The 7,517-nt window shown below is 51.1% G+C and overlaps 1 long non-coding RNA gene across 1 annotated transcript in view; it reads right to left on the reverse strand.

Annotated features, from left to right (window-relative positions):
• Positions 1 to 3,962, reverse strand: part of LOC141567169 (uncharacterized) — a 101,205-nt gene extending 97,243 nt beyond the window's left edge. The window contains exon 1 of the long non-coding RNA XR_012489600.2: positions 3,768 to 3,962. This is a non-coding gene — a long non-coding RNA (uncharacterized LOC141567169). The remainder of the gene's footprint in view (positions 1 to 3,767) is intronic.
• Positions 3,963 to 7,517: the final 3,555 nt, after the last annotated feature.

Genomic DNA, 7,517 nt, shown 5'->3' on the forward strand with positions numbered 1-7,517 from the left:
TAACATGAACGACTGTATTTGTTTGCGGCCTCTTCTTGAGAGTCCTAAGTACTAAGGTACCCACGCACAGCAAAATCAGAGCCTAATGTATACCAGGAAAGCAAATAAAAACTCACCTGACCACCTCAAAACAAGTAACCGAATAATCCTAAATAGCAATTCTAGTTTGTGTAGGGTGTATGTGGCAAAACATGCCCACCAAAAATCATTCTTTTATTCTGCAGAGATGTATGCGCATGTATTTAATGTCATAATTTTAAAGCAGCGATTTCCAGACGGGTTTTTAAAGGCAACTCCCTACTGATACTCAACCCAATTCAATACTCACACACCCCAAAATATATGAATATATTAATTTTTAAATACTTAAAGCCAATGATATTATTATTTTATAACTCCATGTAATAAGTGAATTAACAAAGTTTGTTTTCTTTAATTTCCTTGCAAAATGCACATAACTGGACATCCTTAAAAGGAAAAACGTAAACGGAGAAAGGTAGGAAACAGTAGAGGCCGACTCTAAAAGAAGTCAGACATCAGATGCCCCTCTTCCCTTTGCAAGGCTCTCTCGATCCCACCAAAGCTGGGTGTACATTAACACAATCTCTTACATGGTAAAAGATGATATTGGTTGGCGGACGAAAGCAGCCTAGGAGTTTATTCAGCCAGCACATCACTGGGAGATGGGTGTTCTGGAATGCTCTTCATACAGTGCTGTGTACACTGTCACTATCAGAACTCAAGGAGGTACTGTTCTGGAAACTTCTCACGCTGTAATTAACTGTGCAAGTGGACAGAGCTAACTGTCACAAAATAATCATTGCAAATATTAGGAAATGACTCTCTTTGAAACCAAGCTGCCAGGGAGCCAGTGTCTGAGGAAAGCACCAGAGACGTCCTACCAATTTGATTCTTGATGCCAAAGCTGAAATCTATGAGTGTAGAATGATCCGCAATCACAGGCAATTTATCTGATCGTGTGTTGCTGGTGAAATCTCAAAGCCTTCCAAGTCCTAGGGTTTGTAGGTGTGGTTTGTGGATTTACAAGAGGGTTAAGATAGTATAAGAAGGAAGGAAAGCAGAAGGTGGTTCCAGCGGCTTTGAACTTAACATTAGTTCCATCTGCAGTCTTACTTCACACTGCTGAGATATTGCTGACTGGTCACTGCATCCAGATTTAGCAATGCATTAATTCCCAATAGCCATCAGAGAAAAGTATCATTTTCTCTTCTTTAAAGGATTTATTTGCCTTAAAAAGTGAATGGTAACATCAAGTGGGTGTCCTCTGGAAAACTTCTTTGTTTTTTTTTTTTGTTTTTTTTTGAAAAAGGAAAGCAGGAAATCTTGATTTCTCTCTTCCTCATGGTTGGACCCGCTGTCTGCAGTAGGCAGTGTAGGTAAACATGGTTATGACAATAATGAATTTGGAATTTATAATGAACGCCTCTTTCTTCGCAGCAGCTCAAAACATTTTCTTTCCTATAGACACGAAATATTCTCGCCTTGTTGCAGAGATGGCCTTCCTCTAATCTGACCTGACACGACTGGGTTCTGGTGCAAGGACCAAGCAGTAAAAAGCTCACTCACCTGCTCATTGCTCCCATTATGCATCACTGTTCTAACTGAGATACCAGGTGCTTGTCTACTCCGCAAGCAGGTTTATTGCCTGAAAATGAGCCCCTTCTTTCTAAAAAAAACAAACAAACCTTACTTTTATAAAGAAATTTTATTTGGAATACCAGAGCAAAAATAACTCTTTTTGGCTTCACTCTATGCTTTGATATGTTTTTCTAACTGTGTCTTTTAGATCTAGGATCTAAAATTTGGAAGCAGCTCTCACTTCATATCCCTTTTCCATCAAAACCAACGTCTCAAAGTTAATGGACATTTTTAACAAGCTGACAGGTGAAATTGAATAACATTGTGCTTTTAAGACCTACCTATGGATTCAAGCCTACCCTCTAAAATTTCATTGATTCTTTAAATAAATGTAACCCCCAAGCCTAAAAACTGCCTCTCTCTGCACCACTGCAATTGCTGAATTCATTTCCTGGCCTTTCATGCAGATGCTCAGAAACAGGGTGGGGCTCCCTGGTCTTGCATGCAATGGTGAGGGAGTCTGTGCCGCAAAGAAAACTCAATTAATCGTTCATGTTCCAGGTTTTCAGTATCCTTCCCAAATACCTTTCAAATAATCACGTTGTTCAGAGTGCCACTATTTCTAATGTTAAGATTCAGATTAAAATCTTTGTGTCAAACCAAATGTTCTGTGCCACGAGCATGGATGACAGGTATTGAAATGAAGGTGACAACTCAAGGAATCAGAGAAGATCGCCTTGAAGAAGAAATATGAGGGAGAGATGAGCTTTGAGCTTCTTTCTTTATGGACATGGCTGTTGAAGCTTTTTGTTTGTTTGTTTGTTTTTCACAGGTATGGTTCTTTAGAGTCCACAAGTAAAATCCACAACCCTAAGCCAGACTGGTTCCCTTATGAGTCAGCAGGCCACTGACAGTTCAGACAGTACAGTAAACCGGCAAGAACTGTCTTTGGACACACCCATTTTACTAATCCTGACTCTGGTTTTGTAAAAAATCGTCTTTATGCTACTTGGTGTCAGACCTCAGAACTGCATGAAAAACTGCAACCCTCCACCTCCACCAAACAGGACTCAGGCTCCACTGTGGAAGCACTTCCCTTCACTCTATTACTGAGCACAATTGGATTAGGGCTCATTTCTTTCTTGATGGGCAACTCCTGTTTCTTTTTCTCTCTAGTCTGCATGTTATCAGCTTGACATTCCCTTCAGTGGCATATGATAAATTAAATTGGCCATCATTGCACTCATCAAAGGAGGATGTTTTCTATTTCTGAGGACTGTTTCTTTGCTCCTTGTACGATCACGGACACAGCAAAAAAAAAAAAAAAATCTTGGGTTTCTTTTTCTTTTTTTCGAGGGGGTAGAGTGTTTAAGACACAATGAATGGATACAACTCACCCTATAGAAAGAAAAGCAATCAAAAGCCATAAAGCCAAGGACACAGTCTCTGAATGTGATTTTAAATACACAGCACCTACACCTTATTTTTAAAGCCTTATTCCAAAAACACAGATATTATTAGCTTTGAAAAACTTTACGAAAAAACGAAGTCAATTATTTTCCACGTCTTTTTGCATGATTCAGCACTTTCAATACTAATTTATGCCAAGAAGTAAAAAGGCAAAGGGAGTATTTTCTGGGTGCCATAAAACCTCACACACTTTTCAACGAGCCCCCTCTGCTACTACAGGGGCATATCAGACACACGGGGGTCACTGGTTTGCTTCCCTATCATCCAGCGACCACCTCAGAGCAGTGCAATTTCTCTCTCCGGTATCTAAGTGCCTTTTGGGGATGAAATGACCCGCCGCAGAGGCTTTGCTCCATTTCGGCGCATCCTCCTCGCCCGGAAGCCACACGCGAAGACACACTCAATGCACCTGTGTAACCCCCCTCAGCTGCAGCTACACACGTTCCACCTGATGTATCTTTTCAACCTTTGTCAAGTATCTCAAGACAAGAATTTCTCGAAGCCCTTCCCTCAAGACGGGGGTTTTGCGGGAGCTCCCAACCCACGGGAGCAGCGAGAGGAGGCCGAGCTGGAGAGAGACCTCGGACTCGCTTTGCAAAACTTAACCTGAGCACCGCACCGACCTGTGTCCGCATCCGAAGACTCGCATGTCTCCCGCACTGTCCCCGCGGCATCCCACGCCCACACTGCACAATCACCTGCGGGTCCGCAAGCCGCGTGCCACCGCGGTCCAGCCTCTCGTCGCGACCTCCGCAGGCAAGCCTCAGCGCTAGGTGCCGGGAGCGCCCTCCGGGGTGGCGGGATCGCGGGCAGCCTCCGGGCAGGGCAGCACGATGCTGGGAGCCGGCGGGAGGAGCGCGCCCGGGCGAGTCCGCGCCGAGCCGGAGCGAGCGGGCGAGCGGGGCGGGAGGGGCCATTTGTAACCGAGCAGACGCTACCACCGCCCCTTACTCGCGGGGGGCGGGGGCGGGCGGTCAGGTGACAGCGGCCCACCCTACGCCGCGGAGCCGGGTGGTTCCAGCCCAGGAGGAGCCCCCTGGCGCGCTCTGATTGGAACTCCCGCCGCAGTGGCGGGGGCGGGGGGGCACGTGACAGCCTGGCCCCGCGGCCCGGCGCGCCCCACCCCCGCTGGGCACCCCATCTCCCTCCTGGAAAAGCCGGGGGACACAGGGAAGGCGGGAGAGCGCGCGGGGTGCAGGAGAGCCTACCAGCCCCTTTAACTGCAGCCTGGGGTGCTCCCAGTCATTACCCAGAGAGGAAGGGCTCCCCCGCGGCCAGCCAGCCTTCTCTGTCCTCTCGCCCTGCCCTTGGCCGCAGTACCCTCCCCCCACACCTCCAGGCACAGGCACGCTGTATGGACCACCGCCACTCAATAGAAGCCAGTGGCACTTAAGAGTGTGGTTTTGTTGTTTTTCTCCGCACACCGGCACCTTGTGCCCGAGAGAACCCACTACGATGCATTGCAGACACCGCCCAACTCCAAGGCCCGGGAGACCCCGGACCACACCCGGGGATGTCTGACAGTTCCCGAGTTAGGTCGCAATGGGTCTCAGGCCTGCTCCCTTCGGAGGAGGAGGGGCGCCGCGGGAGCTGCAAATCCCGGATCCTCCCCGGGAAGCAGGCCGGGTGGAGCGGGGAGAGGGAGGCCTTCGGGGCGTGAATCCAGTTCCCAGCCTCTGGGAGGACGTTTTTAATAATAAAGATCAAATTAAAACAACTAAGGTAGTGGTGCCGGAAGGGATTCGCCGCAAAATCGTGGGAAGCCGGACCATTAATCATCTACAACAAGCATTGCTTTTCTCAGGTGGGAGAATGGGATCGAGAGAGAACCCCCCGGAGTTGCGCGCTGCTCTAAAGCCGAGTGCTCCCGCAGAACCAATGGCTTCCGCAACCTCTTCCCCACCGCTCCCAGGCCCTCCCTCCTGGCTGCACCACCCTAGAAGGCAGGAATTTGGAGAAAATGCGGTGTCACGTTCGCCACTGTGCCCGCGGACGCGGCTGCGCCAACTCCAGCAACACGTGGGGACCGCGAATCTGGGCGTCTGCTCTCCGTTTGGGTGGTTATGTGGGTGTACTTCCATGATTATTTATTTTAATCAGATTGGAAGGAGAAGTCTATACACTAGATTCTTTCAAACTTTTGTCCATGGGCGTTTCGTACTCGGTTAGGGCGTGATTTCCAGCTGAGGTCGCGGCGGCACTCAGCTGAGTCCCGGGAACCTCAGGGAGGAAGACGGCAGCCCCTGGACCCCCGGGGCTGCTGCCTCTGTTCTCCACTTCGACCAGACCGGCACCACGTTTTTCTACCCTGAGGACCTTTCCAACAGAATGTGACTCTCGTATTGAAGCCGGGAACCTTGACCCATTGGTACCTGGGTTTCGCTGTGCGTGGGACAAGTGAGGAGCAGTTTTACTCAAAAAGGGGGCTTACCGATAAAGATTCTGGCACGAACGCTACATAGGGAACGTTTGCGGAAGCTGAGACTCTAACCACTATAAATTGGATGGGGGCGGGGGGGAGAGAGAAGCCTCTTGACAGAAAGAAACGCCCTCCTACCATTACGCCCCCCTTTCCTCCCCCAATGTCTCCAAACCACAAAGGTCGGGACAGTCGCACCAATAAAGTGTAAGTCCGTCGGGAGGAAAAATGCTTTGTTCAAAAAACGCCTCTTTAATAGGAAGGTCGGTAAGTTTTCCATTTCCAGGTGTTAATGATACCGCCACGTTAAAATTGCAGGGTGATTGTAACAAGAGAATCCCAGAGCACAGGACGCAGACAATTTTCACAATTAAAAATAAATAGTGCTCCTCCCCCGCAGCCCATATCCTACACACACACACACACACACACACACACACACACACAGTCAGCTACGCTAGGCAGGATTGGGGACCGGGAGACTGTAGCCCCAGGTGGCGGGCCACTTGTTGCGGCATCTCCAGAAGAGGTAATTTCCAAGCGGATCTGGCAAAAAATTCAGTTAAAATCCCTTCTCCCGGATGTGGACGCTCTAGAAGCCGAGGCAAGGGGCAAGCAGTGACTCAGTGCCTGTAGTTTTCTTCTTCTTCTTTTTTTTTTTTACTTGAACTCTGGACCACCTTTGCTTGAAATACTTTGTCTTGCACGTCTGGGAATTTGTGCGGTTAAATGTCAACCCCCCCACCCCCAACACACACGCGCAGGGGTTGGCCCCATATGGGGGAGGTGAGTGGCATCCGTGCCTTGGACTTCTATGGGCTCTGCCCTTCGGAAGCGGAGACAGGGGGACGGCCTCGGCGTGGCTGCTGTTGTGAGACAGGTAACTCGGAAAAGCCCTCCTCCCACCGCTTTGGAAGTGGGGAGTGGAGAGTAGGGAGCTGGGGACGGAGGTGACGGGGCGGTCCGGATGCACAGACATCGCGGGCCGCGGTGAAGGCCAGAGGTGTCGAGAGGCAGAGACGGGACCGGGTCAGGTGGGTTCTCGGGATTCCGAGTTCATTGTCTACAGGGTCACGCTCTGTTGAGAAAATGCGCGATACCGGAGAGGGAAAAGAGCCACCAAGCGTCGGCGCAAGCCCCGCTCGCCACGGGAGGAGGACGCGAGGCTGCTCCACACTCGGCTCGCGCCGCAGTCTCGCTGGCGCCCGGGGGCTGCCGAGACTTTGCCTCCAGCGTCCTCCGGTGGCACCGTCCGGAGTTTGTGGAGCAAACCCGGAACACTAGAGCAGCTCGCTGTGGGTTTGGAATGACCACGTCTTAGGGCTGGGAAAAGCTGCTCTTGGGGGACCTGGGAAGGGAGAGGTTAACAAAGTGAAGAATTTGTGCTGGCTTTTTACATAGAATGAAGCTGGTAGTACTGAGCGCTTGAAAGACTCTCCACTAGGAATTTGGAGGGGGTTGGGGATGGAAAGAGGTTAATACTGGGTTTGGGACCACTCTGGAAAATGCCCAGTTTAAAGACTCCCCCCGTCTCGGGTCGCGCTCTCCGGAGCTCAACCCAGGTGGAGGCGCCGCAGCGCTCGCGGTCACCTCACCGCATTAGGACACCGGGCGTTGCCCTGCAACTCCCACATGCCCGCGGCCAAACCCCTCCGAGCCGGTTGGAACCAGCTTGCCCTCGCCCCTTTACATGGACCATTTTCCTTCCATTCGGAGGATAGGTTAATGCCAGCAGGGACTTGGGTGCAACCCGCCGCCCCCGCCGCCTCCTTTGCGCAGGACGCGAACCGCGGAGCTGCTGCGGTAGCCGCTGGGCCACAGCCTGCAGTGCCTCTCGCCCCCTCCCCCGCGGCCACACCTAGGCCGCTTACCATCCCCCTCTACCCTCCCCCCGCACAGCAACCTTGAGTTCCGAGCTGCGCGCTCCCCGGGCCAACCCCGCCAAGGTTTGTGGAAACCCAGGTCCGTGTGCCCGCATTCGTGTGCTGGCGTAGGGGAGCTCACACGACGGCGTCCCGTGACCCCACTA

This window comes from Rhinolophus sinicus, chromosome 5, assembly GCF_057876585.1.
Source record: "Rhinolophus sinicus isolate RSI-liver-muscle chromosome 5, RSI-T2T, whole genome shotgun sequence".
Taxonomy (NCBI): Eukaryota; Metazoa; Chordata; class Mammalia; order Chiroptera; family Rhinolophidae; genus Rhinolophus; species Rhinolophus sinicus.